At 55.9% G+C, this 16380-nt stretch overlaps 1 protein-coding gene across 5 annotated transcripts in view; it reads right to left on the minus strand.

The window, feature by feature from the left end:
• Positions 1 to 7330: 7330 nt before the first annotated feature.
• AHDC1 (AT-hook DNA binding motif containing 1) overlaps positions 7331 to 16380 on the minus strand; it is a 111753-nt gene continuing 102703 nt past the window's right edge. For 4 of the 5 annotated variants that reach the window (XM_074934569.1, XM_074934567.1, XM_074934570.1 and 1 more), the window contains 2 exons: positions 14372 to 15073; positions 7331 to 8286 (listed from right to left, as the gene is read on the minus strand). The gene's annotated coding sequence lies outside the window, so the exon portion shown is untranslated. Of the gene's footprint in view, positions 8287 to 12146; positions 12270 to 14371; positions 15074 to 16380 lie in introns of all 5 variants that reach the window. The other variant, XM_074934568.1, reaches the window with a different exon arrangement.

The following is a 16380-nucleotide window of genomic DNA, read 5'->3' on the forward strand; positions in this document are numbered from 1 at the left end:
TGGGGGGGGAGGCCGGGGCCTTGCTCTAGCTCCACGCGAAGGCGAAGCCTTGGTGCTGTGTAAACACCAGCTGTATCAAGAGTGAGCGGCTCCTTTTAGGTCAACAGATAGCTGAGTTGTTGCCAGGCAACGGCCCGGCTCCTCTTCCTTGCCAGCCTCGCTGGGTGGCGTCGGGCACCTCACAGCGCCGAGCGCAGGCCAATTCCAGCAGCCGGCCTCGGGGCACACGCTCTGCACAGGGGGCCGGGGTGGCAGCCGCCATGTCATAGCCTAGCCAGGCGGGACGGCGGTTGCCCCGTGATGGGATTTCAAGGAAGCGTGGGGGCATTTTGCTGAGACACGTTGTTCATGTCCAGCTTGGAGGCCTCCATCCGTCCTCGGCCAAGCCCTGCTGAGACCCACCCTACGCCTTGCCAAGCATCCTGCAGCTTCCTAGTGCAGGAATAACGCTTTGCCCTCAGCCGAAGAGGGAGAGGTCATGGGTATTGATGCTATGGGGGGGGAAGGGGGGGCTTTGAAACCCTCCCACCCAAACACCTGGACATAGCTGACACCCCACAAAGCTTGGCTGAAGCCATCGCCCCCCCCCCAGGAGCATGATCTCTTCAGCCTGCACCTGTGATCTCCTTGCTGGTGCCCCATTCTGTCCAGGAGCTGGATCCACATGGCTCTTTAACACCCCTCTGCACAGGGGTATCAGGGACCTCAGGAGGTCATCTAGTCCAACCCTCTGCTCAAAGGAGAACCAATCCCCAATTTTTGTCCCAGATCCCTAAATGGCTCCCTCAAGGATTGAACTCACAATCCTGGGTTTAGCCGGCCAATGCTCAAACCACTGAGCTATCCCTCCCCCCATGGATGTAGTGGGATGTAAGCAGTAGGTAGACCTTGCATCAATCCCTCAACCGCAGGCGGGAGGGGTTAACTTTAAGGCCTGCCGTGGCCTTTTGCAATAAGCAAATCCGGTCCCGTGCCTTCATTCGGGATAAGCCAACAGTGGGGTGGCTGCTCTGGAGACATCATCCCCGGAGAGCTCCTGCAAGCCCTCCGTCCTTGTTACTCGGGCCTTTGTGCCCCTGCAGCGACACCGGCTGTGCTGTGAAGTGGAAAAGGCTTGTTTGGAAGCTGCCCCCGGCAGCGACAGGCACCATGGAGCAGCCTCTTGCGGCTGGTGCATCGGGGCAAATGTACCTCCAGAGAACAGCTGCGGGGACCAGCGGTGAAGGAGTCAGAGGCCCTAGAGTGGCTGGATCGGGTGCTGTCTTCTCTAGTCTGTGCATGCCTCACCGGCGTCTCACTGGTGGCAGTTCTGGCTGGAAGCCTGTGCCCCATGCTGAAGCTTTCCAAGCTGCTGCATACCCTGCCATGTAGGAGTGAGAGCTCAGTCCCTCTAACTCCGTGTGAATGGCCTGTCTCGGGCCCCACTGGCCTATTCTGTTTGCCGGAGCAGTTTGCTGATGGGGAGGGAGGCAAATGCGAGGGCAGCCGGCGCCGGATGCCAAGCCCCACTCAATCCTTCCAAAAAGCCACACAGCGCTTCCTCCTGGGCCCATCCCCTTCACTCACCCCAAACACAGCCCCTCCCAGCTGGCCAATATCGATTGGGGACTGTGGCCCTTTAAATGCCACTCTGCATCTGTCTGCCTAGGCCCAGTGAAAACAGGGGTGCTGGCCCTTTAAACCAGGCACCACCGGGTCACGCTCAGAAGTGGCAGATTGGCAGGTGGTTCGGGTGGGTGGGCAAGCGGGGGGGCGGTGTTCGGATTTGTTTCCAGGCTCTTGTTTGATTTGGCCATGATGGCACAAGCGGGAAGGCAGGAACTTGGGAGGTTCTTTTGCCTTCAGAAGAGAGGTGGGGGAGGGTGTCCTTTCCCTTGGGGGAGCGAGGAAAGGCTGGCAGAAAGTGTGTGTGTGTGTGTGTGTGTGTGTGCGGGGGTCAGAGACAAAGAGGGGGAGCTGGAGCCGCCGAGGAGGCTAGTTTAGCACTCCCCCAAAAAAGGGGAAGTGGGGTTTGCATCGGAGAGTCCCAACCCCCGCCCCCCATTCTCTCCTGGCACTGTGCAGATGTCTTTCAAGCCTCTCATATTCGCTACAGCAGATCTCACTCCCCCCCTAATCCCCCCCAGTCCATCAGTATGGATCATGTGTTTTTCTCCATGGCAACCTCCTTCCTCCCCCCGCCCCAACAATGCAAAAAGCACTTAACTGCAATAGCCATGACCCTGCGGATCTTGCTAACCTCTTCCCACCCACAGGTAGCTGGAGCGCTTTCCCAGCCTCTCCAGCCCAGAGGCCCCAAGGCTGTTCCCTCCCTCCTGGCTGCCGGTGGCGGGTTTAGCTTCCCACCCACAGGTAGCTGGCGTGCTTTGCCAGCCTCTCCAGCCTGCAGGCCCCAAGGCTGCTCCCTCCCTCCCTCCCGGCCGCTGGTGGCGGGTTTAGCTTCCCGTTCCTGGAACTTGCGCACCAGGCTCCTTGACACCACTGGTGGTTTTCCCATCCGTCTCTCTTTCTTAACCTGTCTGCAGCCCAAAGTCGACGCGCCCACCCCCTCCCGTCGCTGGCAGGGAGACGCACGACACGAATCTATCTGTCAAGCGCCCAGTCGCTGTGGTCTGGAAAGCCCCCTTCGTCCTGCGTGCTGGGGGCCCAGATCCCTCCCTGACACCGAAGGACAGCTAGGGTGCGGCGCCATGGCCAGGAGAAAGAGCGCCCGCTCTGATGCAAGTTCCCCACGGCCTCAAGTGAGAGGCGGGCTGGGAGGGGAGCAGTGCGCTGTTCAGTCATGTTCACGGGGCCACGGTCACATTGCGCAAGGGCAGTCTGGGTCTGCTGCCTCGTGCTCCGCCAGCCGCTGCTCCAGGGCGGGGGAGATTGTCCCAGGATCTGCTCCCTGGCTGGTGGACACAGAATCTCTGCTTCCAGGGCTTCGTGCCCAGCACTCAAATCCGGACCCCGGGGCTCATTCCAGCTAGGCACGGAGCCCTGCTGCCCCCAGGAGCTGAGCACCTGCTGAAATCATCGGGACACCAGAGCACTCAGTCTCTTGCAATAATTGCTCAGTGGAATCACAGGGCTGCTTTCACTGCCATCAATGGGAGTTTTGCCGTGAACAGGGGAGCAGGGCTGGCCCTCAGCAGGGCACGCTCGTTCCTCTTCCTGTCAGACTTTTCCCCACAGCCACAAAAGCCTCCTTCCCTAACCCATTCTGCCCCGGCCTTGCCTCCCGCTCAGTCCATGAGAGCCACCTATGAACTCTGCACTCCACCACACCCACTGGCCATCTCCTCCTCCCCTGCCTCCCCTCATCACATCGCTCATTACAGGGGCCTGCCCTTGTCTAGCCCACAAATCTGCTGCCTCACCTTGATGACCGCACCCGATTTACAGCAGTTGTGCTGAGTCAGGGAGCACCCAGCTGTTCCCAGCTTCTGTGGTGATAAGCGCATTCCAGGTGCGAGATGCCCCAGAACAATGTGAGCTGCACTACTGGACCAAAGCCACCCCTGCTGCAGCAGTCGCTCTCCTATGCCCCTTGTTTTTGAGTATCGGACAAATAGGAGGTACAATAATAATAACAAAACTTTTAACCTCCAAACCACCTTCCAGCAGAAGATCTTAAAGCACTTTGCAATTGCTAAAGAATCCAGTGTTCCAGTATCAGTGGGCACTGAGGGTGAAGAGTGGGGCTTTCCTATTCCCAAGGATCACAGTTCCAGTTCTTCTCCATTGGCCCTATCCATTTTGTTAGCATTTAACCTTTCATTCTTCCTTAAATCCCTCCATTTCCAGCTCTTATGGTCGCGGAGAAAGCACTTCAAATGGGCCCCCGTGGAGGGCTGTGTCTCTACGCCTGCAGACAGACAAACTGGAAGAATAGTTCGGAGAGGTTTGGATTTCCCCATTCATCTGAATGAGGTGTTGACTCTGAAACATAACAACTTGCTGCCAACACTGTTGCCTATTTCACTACTGATCCAAGTAATGAGTTTAGTCAGTGTCTGGATAACACAGATGTCAGATACATCAAAGAGCAATTAGGCACCGTAATACCCTCCTTGTCAGTGCAGGATTAGTCTGTAGCACTATATTCTTCCATCTAGCTTTAAAAGTCCCAAGCAATGGGGCTTCCCTCTCTTCCCCTGGGAGCTTGTTCTACTACCTACTGGGCCCCTCCCTCATTGTTAGGCCCTGGTTTTTGCAGGCTACATTTTCCTTCTCTTGATTCCACCCTGTTACTCCTCATTAGATGTCAGGCTGAAAGCAAGAAGGAGGCAGCAGTCACCAAGGGAGAAGGGGCAATATAGGCCCAAGGCAGAGCTGCTTGGGGTGATACCATGGCCAGTGGGGCCACAGCAGACTCCCAACACTTACCTCCCCCAGTACTTCAGCTCCTGATTATGCCCATTTCCCAGTCAGGAAAACCAAGGGCGGCCGGAGGTGATTCACCCCAAGGTCACACAGGATGAGCTGGGACTAAAACCCAATAGGCCAGGCTGCCCCTCCATGTGCCCCCCCCCCCCATAGCCCCTAAGCCTGTCCGCCACTCCTGCTCACCTTGTACCGTGCTATAATGGGTGATGCATTATAATGCACCGGGCTGGAAGTGCAAGGCTCTGCCAGGAGACCTGTGCTCACCCATCACCTCCTTCCTTGTCCAAGCTGTCACCTCTCTCTGACGGCCCCGTCCACTGCTATTTGTCTCCCCTTCTCCCTCCTGGAACCTGCTTCTCCCCCTTCCACACCAGGGTCAGGGCTTTAGCAGAGCTGCTCCTGAATTGCACCCGTCCAAAGGCAGGAATCTGGTCCCAGCTGGGCACCTGGTTGCTGTTACCAAAAAGCATGTGGTTTCTGCAGCCCTTCGCTGGATCAGGCCTTTCACCAGCTCCGCTGGCCCCCCCGAGAATAGCTACTGGGACTGCAGCCTTCTCCCAGGCCCACTAGCCACATCCATCCCTGCTTGTAAGGAACAGAGGCTCTGGGCAACTCTTGCCTCTCTTCCCCCTACATCTGGCCAACCTCAAGCATTCAAAATCAGTCCCCACCCCGCTCCCCGGCCCATCAAATTATGAGATAGGGTTAAAACTCATGAGGTCTTTTAACCCAGTTAGACTTGGGAGGTTGTTTTCTTTGCCTCCCGGTCTCAGAGCGTCACACTTTCAAGCTCTTCTCTGCACCAAAACTAGCAACGTACTCCCCCCGCCACCCCCTCCCCAATAAAAGCCGAGATTCTTGTGTCACTCCACGACGCCCGGAGCCGGGGCTTTAAGAAAAACGCCAGCTACCGAGCGCACTGGCAACACAGCCCCTCTGTAAACAGGCTCGCTGGCACCTGCCTCCTCACGTGCATCTCTGGCCTTCCCCGCTGCAGGTCCGGGACGGTCCCGGCTGAGCCCTGACTCTCCCATTTCTGCTCATCCACCCTGCAGCGGGTTCCTCCCCCGGGCCATGACTTTGGACACAGGAATCCGGCAGCACCCAGCCGCCCCCCTCAGATCCTGACATCTGTCCCTGCCTGCACTGAGCCAGCACCAACCCCCCTCTCGGAACAGGGAGGATTTGAAAGGGGAGAGGAGGGTGGGGAGGAAAGAGACAAAGCAGAAGCCATTTAGCAGATAAAGAGAAGGCGCCTTCCCCCTGCCAGTGGCACCTTTGCAAAGCCAGGCCTGGTAACAAGCGAGGAATTCAGCCCCAGCTCCAGATTCAGGCACCGCTTAAATCCCACAAGATCTATGCACCGTGTAAGTCCTGCTTCAGCCCTTTGGTGCAGCCGCCTCTCCTCCCCAAAGCTCCTAGTGAGTTCCACGTTCCCGCCAGCGATTTATCCGCCATAGAAGAGAGGAGCCCCGGAGCTCTTTGCTGAGCCTTCTGTTTGCTAGTTGACTTTTTCAGAGCTAGGCTGAAACCTGGCTTGGCTGCTTTCTCCTTCTGCGTTGGAGGGGAAAGGCCGATCTCCCGAGCCCTGCCCCTGGAAGAGGCTGTTCCAGGCTCACTCAGGCCTTGTCTGAGCTAGATTTCAGACTGGTTTCCCCGCAACAGTGCCTGTTTAGTGCCTCCCTGGGTCATCTACGCTTTGCTGAACACAGGGTGGTAAAAATGCCCGGGTCCCACCAACACCAGGGTGGTTGCACCAAGGGCTGGGAAAAGGATCCTAGCATACGTCCACACAGAGACTCGCACTAGCCGAGCTCGAGCTAGCGTGCTAAAAATAACATGGTGGAGGTTGTGGCCCTGGCAGAGGCTCGGGCCAGACACCCAAGCTTGGAGTCACCTCACCCCCTGGTCCACGCCGCTATTTTAAGCACGCTGGCACAGGAGGCCCGCTCCCAGCTGCAGGGCAGACATCCCCTCAGAGGCTGGCAGTCCAAATCCCAATACTGACAGTGCTGCGTGCAAAGCCTGGCACTGTGAATCACATTCACTTGGCTGCTGCCTGTCACTCAGGATACTGGTTATTTCCAGCAGGCAGCTTTAAACTCCCATTAGCTCCGGATCTAGCCTCGTAAGCAACACCCATCCCCCTCCCCCGCCAACACCCAGCCCCCCAGCTAATGCATAATCACAGCATCTCACGCCATGCCAGCTAATCCATTGGAGAGCTCCAGAACCCCCTTGCACACTGGGGGAGGGCAGGGGGGAGGGCGGGGAGACAGACTCCATTAACCCCCCCCCCCAATCATCCTCTCCAACCGTTAACAGAAGCAAAGAGAAGCAGCCTCATCGCTCAATATATAGGTTTCTTTTAATATAAAAAAGTGCCTATTAAAAATTCCTTCCTAAATACACAAAAAGACCAGTCGAGTGGGAAAGCGAAAGGGACTTTTGGGGTGAGCGAGGGGTATGGAGTCAAGGGGGCCTTTTCAAAGAAATCATAAAGCAGGAGGAGCTCATGGTCTTTAATGAACGGATGCTCAGAGCAGGCGCTCCGCCTGAAAGTGACCAGATTTCTGCTGGATTTCATACAAGCACTGCGCAGTAACGGACAACACAGGAGGGCTTTTTTTTTTTTTTTTTGTTTTGTTTTTTTTTGTTTTGTTTTTTGCACAATCCACAAAGCTGTACATAGTTTCCAAACCCTGGGAAAGGGGGGGGGCGGGATAAAGAGGGGGGCAAAAAGAAAAAGTCACCCACCCACCCACACACGCACACACACACCCCCTGAGCTCCTCACAGGCGCAGCTGGGAAAGCATGGAGGAAGGAATACTGGTGTAGCGAACAAGTGGCAAACAAGAACTCAGACAACTCCTTCACCCTGGCCCCGCAAACCCCCCCTCCCCCGAAGCCCCCCCCCCCGCCAAGCAACCCCCCCTTCCCCCACAAAGAGGGTGCGGTGTGTGGTTTTTTTTTTTAAAATCTTTTTCTTCCTTTTTTTTTTTTTAATACAAATTTGGATCTTTGGGTGTGTCCTGCCAAAAACATTATTAATAATAACAAAAATAAAACTAAAGTCGTCCTCGTTGTCATAAAAAAGGCAACTGAAACCCAATGAACCCATGCGGAATTTGCACATCACAAAACCACAGCAGATGTACAGAATGCAATATACAAGACACGATTTATAATAAAACATTATATACAATAAATAGGTTATGGTTACTTTTTTTTTGTCGATCGATCTGTAAATAAATTGTCTCAGTGCATACTGGTGGGTTTTTGCTTCTTTCGCCTGCATATTTGCCTTTCAACTTTTTTTTTTTGAGGATTATTTCTTTTTAATTTTTTTTCCGTGTGCGGGTTTTTTGTTTTTGATTTTTTTTTTTTTACATTTTTCTTTTCTTCAAAAGTATATACAATTGCTGGTTTTGTGCAGAAAAAAACAAACAAACGAACAGACATCCCTCTGCTTCCAAACAGAGGAGAGACCGGGGGGCATCTCTGCTGCCAAACAGAGGAGAGACCGGGGGGCATCTCTGCTGCCAAACAGAGGAGAGACCGGGGGCATCTCTGCTGCCAATCAGAGGAGAGACCGGGGGGCATCTCTGCTGCCAAACAGAGTGGGGTAGAGGAAGAAAGTTGTGGGGGAGGGGTCTGGAGAAGTGAGGCGGAGAGGCCAACCCAGGGCGTAGATCAGGCAGGTGAAAGGCGGTGCGACGCTTTTCACTCTTCTCGCTGGGATTTTGGTGCACGTTGATGCTTTGGGAGTGGGGGACGCGCCCCATCTCCCCATGCCCCTGCCAAAAAAAGAAAAAAAATATCTGCCCAGAGCAGCCGTTGGATGCTAGACTGTGGTGTAGTGAACTCATGGCTGGGATGGGACAGGGTGGGGTCTTCTCATTTGTTTACATAAGCTGCAAAAGACAAACGAGAGAGGAAATTAATGTCACACACCTGCCTTCACCCATTCACTGGCATGAAACAGACATTGATGACACACTACGCCCTCACCCCTGGAGGGCTATGGGTCTGATCCAACACCCGCTGCAGTCAATGGGGGTCTTGCCATGGGGGCAGGGCCTGTGTTTTTGTTCGATGTCTAGCACAACAGGGGTCAAAAGCTGCAGAAAGTATTTAGGTGCTTAAAGCTGCCGCTAGGCAGGTCACTTATACTACGAGGATGAGGGCGGGACAAGAACCAGTAGCGAATCAGAGAAGGGCACATGGTGCCCAACTCCTCTGCATCTTTAGGTGTCTAAACACCTTTGAACATCCGGCCCCTGGTCCACGGCTGGGGTTCCTAGGCACTGCGCTAGGTACTGTACATACACCGAGGCCAGGCCCAACTATGGTGCTCAGCAGTGTGAAACACCCACCCCGAGTTAAGCCGAGCTAACCCCCGAAACAGTGCTAGAATTCTTCTGTCGACCTAGCCCCCACCTCTCGGGGCGGTGGAGTCCCTCCGTGGACGGGAGAACCCCTCCTGTGGCTGTAGTCAGCGTCTACCCTGATGTGCAACAGCGTCACAGCTGCGATTGTAGGATTTCAAGTGTAGACAAACCTATAACAAGAGACAGGCCCTGCCCCAAACCGTTTATCGTCTAAATAAACCTGGCAGACAAAGGGTGGGGGAACACAGAGGTGCCAGGTGCTGGCCATATGTTCTCTCTCTCTTTCGAAGGTGGGGGGGGGGGGACTGGACACTGGTGCAAAGTCCCACAGGAAACCTGAGACAGAGGCAGGAACTGAAGTCAGTTGCACCCGAGCCCAACACCTGACCCACAGGCCCCTTCTGCCTCTCTACTGGCAGCACTGGGCACCGTGCCAGGTCCCCGGGTGGTACTGCACTCATCACCATTACATATACGCCCTGTGAGCCTGGGAATGCTCTCGGTTCCTCTGGCGTGAGTCAGCGAGAGGGGATCAGGCCAGTATAGTGTCAATAGAGGCGTGAGTGCAGCTCAAAGCCCGATCCGAATCCAGACTCTGGTGCTGAGGTTCTGTTAGGTGACCGGGCCTGTTACAATGACACCATCTTGTCGTGGGCTGAGAGGCAGAACCACTGAACTTTGTGGGTCAGGCCGCTCATGAAAAGTCTCTCTTCACTGCTCAGAGGTACCTGCACCTCAGGGTCCCACCCTTACCATCTGCAATCACACTAGCGTAGGATACAAATTCCCAGGACTCTCAGTCCTCCTGGTTCAGAGCTGGGGGTCAGGAAGAAATGTTATTCATGGCGTAGGATTGCAAAAGAGCACACAGGATATCTACTGTCTGCTCTGGCCAGTACCTGTCTGCTCCTGGCCATTGTCAGAGAGGTGTCTCACTAGGTCAGCCAGGGGTCTGGTTTTCGTTTGACACCCGTGACAAGATCCAGGTTGCCCAATTCCGCAGCTCCAGATGGAACCCAGCTTGTTTCAAACCGGGGGGTTTGGCAGGATTCTGAAGTTCAGAGGCATTTTAGCATCTAGAGCAGCAGAACCTGTTTAAGCCAGAAGGGAGCCAGGCCTGGCCCGGCCCAAAGCACATGGGAAAAAGGGCAAAGATTTCCCCGCCGCACGGCAGGTGACTTTCTGAGATGAGCTAATGCATCTTCTCTGGAGCGGAGCTCACAGCGGGGACCTGGGGGCACGTGCAGCACCCGGTCGGCACCATGGCACCTTTCCTGGGTGCATCTGAGGACCAGACAGACATGTCCGGTGGGGGTGGGAGGGCATGGGTGCGGCTGCTTGGCCACCCATAGCAGAGTAGGGGGCCCCATGTAGGAACCAGACCTGCACTGCATCCATTGTGTTAACTGCTACAAGAAACGCTCCAAGGGCCAGGTTCCGCTCTGGGTTACACTGATGTAAAACCTGAGTGACTCCACCAACATCAGCTGCCGGTGAGCCTAGAGGGCCCAGCTTTGGAGGGCAGGAGAGACCAGCGAGCAGGAGGATCCGGAGCCACGAGAACATGGAGGAATGCACTGGCGTATCCCCTCGGGAGCCCACTAGGCCGCCAAGGATGGGGAAGAACAAGGAGAGCTCAGGCCTGAGCCAAGACCAGTTGTCATAGATATGGAGCTGAGCTGGGCTCGGCTTGCTGGGGAGGGGTCCTCCCAGCAGCAGGCCCCGCAGGGCCGCATCCTCTGTTGGAGTCACTCCGCGCAGCTCCCCCGGCTCCGGAGGACTCCAGCGCCCCCAGGGGAGTTCTGACGAGCGGTGCCCACAGAGGGGCTGGTGGGCATGGGAGCAGTGGGAGTTTGCTCCGCAGGACGGGGCATTAGCCTGAGGGTTGCCCCACTGCCTGAAGTGCCCCCCCCGAACACGCAGACAGCCCCCCGCCCTGCAGAAACCCCTCCCTCTGCGCTGCTCCTTCAGACCCCCACCCCAGGGTCAGTCTCCCCTTCGATTCATTCCTCCTCCCCTGGAAGGGGCTGGCTTGGAAACAGGGGCACAGTGGTGAGGAGGTGCCCACCCTCCGGGAGCTAGAGATGGTGACAGCACTGCAGGCCTGGTTGTCACTCTCCCACAGGCCCCACAGCCAGGCCCCAGAGCTTCGACTTCTCCAGCCCCAGAGACCGAGGGCTCCTGCCTGGGCAAGGGGAACGCTGCCTCCGTCCCGCCCTGGAGAGGCCTTGGGGATTTCTCAGAGGCACTCAGCGCCTTGCAGGATCAGCCCATGGGCATGAGAGGCTGGAGGTTCAGGGGAGCTCAGTACAGATTTTCATAGCAGCCAGGGAGGCAGCACCGGCTAGAGGACAAGGCACTGGGCTGGAAGTCAGGAGAACCTGGATTCTAGGCTCTGCTCGGTCTTGGGCACATCACGTCTCCTCTGTCCCACCCCCTCCCTTGTCTACCATGTCTATTGAGATTGTGAGTGCTTTGAGGCTGGGCCCGTCTCTCACTGGGGGAATGTACAGCGCCTAGCACAACGGGGCCTGGATCAGCTGGGGCCTCTAGGTGTGACTGTAATAACAACAGCTCAGTGCCCGACAGCTCCCACCATCCTCAGTGGGGTTTGTGTGTGTGTGTGGCGGGGGGCTCCCCACTGCTCTCAGTGGGGTGTATGTGTGTGCGGAACTCCCCATTGTTCTCAGTGGTGTGTGTGTGTCTGTGTGTGTGGGGAACTCCCCATCGTTCTCAGTGGGGTGTGTGTGTGTGTGGAACTCCCCATTGTTCTCAGAGGGGCAGGTGGGGGATTCTCAGTGGGTGACGAACACTGCTGGAAGTTGACCCATTTCATTAGGTACCTACAGAGAAGCTGAGCTTGTCTGAAAACCAGGCCCTCGGGGCCCTTCGCTGAGAAGGAGTTAAAAAAAAATAATCAAAAATTTCATCCCCACTGTGGTGAAAGGCCTCACCTGAGCCCTGAATGTGCCTCTCCTAAGGCAGTTCTGGTCTGTTAATTCAACATGGATCCATTGTCAAAGGAGAGCCCCTTACTGAAACTGAACAAGTGAGAAACAAACCTGGCTCGCCATTAGCACCAAATTACCTAGCCCCTGAGGGCTCTAACTGCATCCTGGCGAAGGGTTGGGACTCAGGACCCAGGGGACCTCCTTCTGCAAGGCTCAAGGGTCCCACCCACCAGGGCAATGGGCAGGGGCAGGGAACAGCCAGTGGCTTCCCAGGCAGAGAGCTGGGATGGAAATGGAGGGGTGGGATGAAGTGGATTCATGCTGGAAGGATCCACCAGCCCTTGCGTGAGGACCATTACATGCATGAGTGGTTGAACGTAGGGAACCCAAGGCAGCGGGTTTTGACAGAGGATCCAAGTCATGGGTTCTTACCCTGGGGGGCACGGACAGGGGTCATGGGTTGGCAGCCAGCCTACCCTTCCTATACTGCTAGCTGGGAAGGGCTTGTGGCCAGCTCCTGGCCAGAGAGGCTCCCAGTGCAGAAGAAGCACTGATCTGAAGACAAGGCAAAGAAATAGGGTTCTACACACAGACAGGCATTCAGACAAGCCCCCCACCCACAACCATGCGTGCCCACAGACACGCATGTGCACACACGGACATGCAAATATGGACACCCGTCCACTAACGTGTGTCTCTCCCCCCCACACCATGTGCCCCGCACACCAACACGCATGTGCACATGCAAACAGGCGTTCACCCCCCCAAACCAGCAAGTGCCCTGTTTTTCACACCACGTTCCATAGCCAGCAACTCCAGCCACATGGAGCCGCCGGCTGCCCCTTTGCCTAGCGGGGGCAGCCTGCCGAGGGGGTGCAGCAGAACCGTTTCTCCACAGCCCTGATTCTCCTCTCCCCGGCAGCCTGATCCGGCTCCCAAAGGAGCCAACGCAAAGACTCCTGTTGACGGCAGTGGGAGCTGGATGGGACGCGGAGACTGGTGTAAATCAGGAGCGACTCCGCTGAAATCAGTGCAGGGCCAGGGGAAGGTGAGCGGAGACGCAAGTCCAGCGCCATGGGTGGTCCCTGCAATAGGTGGTTGCCAGTCAAAATCAGGCTGAGCTGAAGAGCCCAAGAGGCATGGGGACAGCGTGTTACGGCCCTTCCTATTGACCCCTGATTTAGGCACAAATCCCAAACCCAACAGCCTCCTTCACTGAACAGCCCATGCGAGCGGAGGCCTTGGGAGCCAGGATCCACTGACAGCAGCAGTCAGTGACTGATGCTTCAGACAGGGCCTCCCACCACCCAGACCCCAGGGCACCTGGCCAAGTACGGGGGAGAATCCCTTCTACAGCCCCGGAGTGACCAGTTTATGGCCCTGGTGAGAATCGCCTGCCCTCCCATCAGCACGGTACCCCCGGGTCTTCCAGCCCCACTTCACAGATCCGCCTCCCCTCAAACTCCACCCCCAGGACAGCATCACAGGGAGAATGTTGTTAACCTTGCACTGGGCCAGCAGCTGTAAGCCCCCCTTTTTCCCAATACACCCCGGGAATATAAGGTCCGGGGTGATGACTGCCCGCTGCATGGGGTGAAGTTGGAAGGAAAGGGCTCCTTGCCCCCTCTCACCTCACCCCTGCACAGGGGGCGAGGGGGCCCAAACCCAGCCCTTTATGTCCGTGCCTGGAGACGCACGCGTCCGTGCTTCTACCAGCCTCGCCATGAACAGGGACAGGGAACATTTCACGTGTCCTGCTGGGGGCGAAGGCTGCTTCCCAAGCATCAAAAACCTCCCCGAACCGGGATGGTAAGTGCACATCTTGGCCCACTCAGGCCACGCTGAAATCCGGGTGCCTGCAGGTGTGCGAGGATCTTCCATCTCATCAGCCCTACGGTGGTTGAGGGGGCACTAGCCGGGAGGGGGTGATGGGAGAGGAGAGCTAGGGGGAAGGAGACCGTGTAATGGGGAAGAGCAGAGAGAGGGGAATGCAGGGCAGCTCAGATCCGATCTCAGACACGCAGGGCCAGACCCAGCCCAGCTGCCGTGACGCCCACAAATGCGAGTGAGGGGAGAATCTAGCTCCTAGTTCCGTGAGTGAGACACGAACAGACCTGGGGAGCGCGAGGGCAGCAGCCTCCTCACTGCATTGTGGAGCGTCCCTTCCTCACTGCCCACGAGCTACACTGGGGGTTGCGCCAAACCCCAGGAGCCTGTCCACTGATCTCGGCAGGCCGTGGTGCTGGGACCTCCTCTGCCGCCCCACGGGGTGTCTGGCTTGCCCCCCAGCCCAGGAAGGACTAACGCCACGCCACAGTCTGCGGGGGCCCTTTCTCCAGGGCACAGCTTTAGGCTTCCGCTACAAAACTCACAGAGTAACTCAACCAACAGCCTTCCCCGGTCCACACTGGCTGCGGGACACAGAGGCCTTCCCCTTCCCACCCACAGTTAGCTCCCCCATTAATTCAGCCCTCCACAGCAATCACCAACCTGAGCCGACTCTGATAACGGCACAGAGCGGCTGACTCCAGCCCCCCAAGAGTCAACAGGGGAGAGGGACGACCTTTAACACACACACACACACCAGCTCCCGGAAGCGGGTCTGGGGGGCAGAAAAGACATAGCAGGGGGAGGGGAGATCCTGCTCAGTTACTTACCAGGCAATAGGTGTGTCTCCAAGATCCACTGGTGGAGTTTTTAATATATATATATATATATATATGTATATATATATATATATTTGGCTCTCCAAAAAAAAAAAAAATAAAAAATCAAGCAACAAAAATACCCCCAAAAACAAACACACTGGGGAACAAAAAATAAAAGAAACCCTCCAAAACAGCAAACGTGGCGGAAGAGGGGACGTAGCCAAGTCCTCGGTCGGCATCCGTGAGTTTTTCGTTCGAGTTCACAGATCTCATTTATTTTTGTAGAAAAACCAATCAAACCAACCAACAAAAAAATCCCAGCCCCCCCCCCAGCCCCTCCCATTGCTGTCCCGAGTTGTATTCTGCTGCCTTCCCTCTGTCAGCTCACACGCATGCAGGCGGGGGCGGGAAGGAGGCGGCTGCTGTCCGATTGTCTTTCTGCGAGAGGCGGTGGAGCGGGAGGTGTGTGCGGGGGGGGACGGGGACGGGGACGGACACGACAACACGGCTTGGTCCAAAAATCACAGCCACGTTGTTCAGAGACGGAGCGAGTTCTTATTGTTAAAAAAACAGGGGGCTTCTCTCTTCCTCTTCTCTGCTTTCTTTTTCTTTTTTTTCTTTTTTTTTTAGAAAAGCAAACAAACAGTTCTCGATCTCAGTTAAATACAGAACTTGAAAAGTGTTCCAGAAAAAGTGCTGGCTAAATTAGCTCTGAAAAAGAGAGAGACAGAACAGCGGGGTGAGAAGAGGACACGACGAACACAGCCTATCCCCTTGGAGATTACTGACGATACGCGTTACGGTCACCCCTAGACAGCTCAGTAGAGATCAGAACCCATTGTGCCGGGTGCTGTATATACACGTGGTGAGACACAGCCCCTGCTCCAAAAAGCTTCCGGTTTTAACAGTAACCCTGACAACGGGCCCGATTCTTGTTTACACTAACACCCCTTCACACAGCGTTGGGAGCGTAAAGAGGCTGTAAAGTCCATGGGAATGTGAACTGCTCTTCCAGAGCAGCATCAAGTGGCCAGAGTGTAAATGAGAATCAGGCTCACAGGGTAGGAGAAGTGAAAGACAGATAGCCCCATTTTATGCCGAGAGAGACTGGGGCGGTGAAATAAGTGGCCTGTTTTGCAAACGAGCTCAGAACTCTTAGGAAAATCTGGCTCCAAGTGGCATGCTGAGCGCTGGGCATTTCGGGAGATCCAGTCCTTATTCATATGCTAAATGGGAGCTGGGCCTAAGTGACATGCCCAAGGCCACCCAGGACATCTGTGGCAGAGCCAGCTCTCCCGGGGCCCACAAAGACGGACCTACCCCTCTCCCTCTGGCTTTCCCCTGGCTTCAGTGGAGTTACTCCTGATTTATACCTGTGTGTGTGTGGGGAGAGAGGAGGCCAATGTTAGAACAGAGTCTCCCTGTTCCAAACCATCTCACTCCCCAGAGAGCGGAGATCCCAGCCCACATACCTTCCAAATCTTGCCCTCAGTTAGTTTATACCCATGAAGAGCAGTTGAAGCCAATGGGCCTTTTGCACCAACCTGGGCCATAGACCTTTACATCCTGGGCCCTGCCCATCAAGTCTATATAGTCTGGTTCAAGGCTATTTGCTGGATTACACCTACTGGTCAATAACCTCCCATGTCCTGCCTCTGGCCGATCTAATGACAAACCGTCCCCGTCAATGCCCCTCAGCCCTCGTGCAATGCTCTGCATGGGAAGCAATGCCCTCCTGCCCCTGCAGCCATCAGCTGGTGCCTGGAAGTGAGAGGCTGGATGATCTCTATTGTGAATAGGGCATGGAGCATGGTCTGGGTGCAAAGGGACTCGCTGGGAAAGGGATCAAATAGCCTGGGGTGGTGGCGGGATGGGGAAACAGGGAGCTCTCCAAGCCCTAAGTGGCGATGGAAACCCGGGGCCTGGAACTAAGCTTGGACCACTGGTTGGGATGCTTAGGCAAATTCCATATGAGGAGATGTAGGGGGAGCAGGTGCAAAGCAGGGCAGGGCTCTCCT

This window comes from Natator depressus, chromosome 19 (assembly GCF_965152275.1).
Source record: "Natator depressus isolate rNatDep1 chromosome 19, rNatDep2.hap1, whole genome shotgun sequence".
Taxonomy (NCBI): Eukaryota; Metazoa; Chordata; order Testudines; family Cheloniidae; genus Natator; species Natator depressus.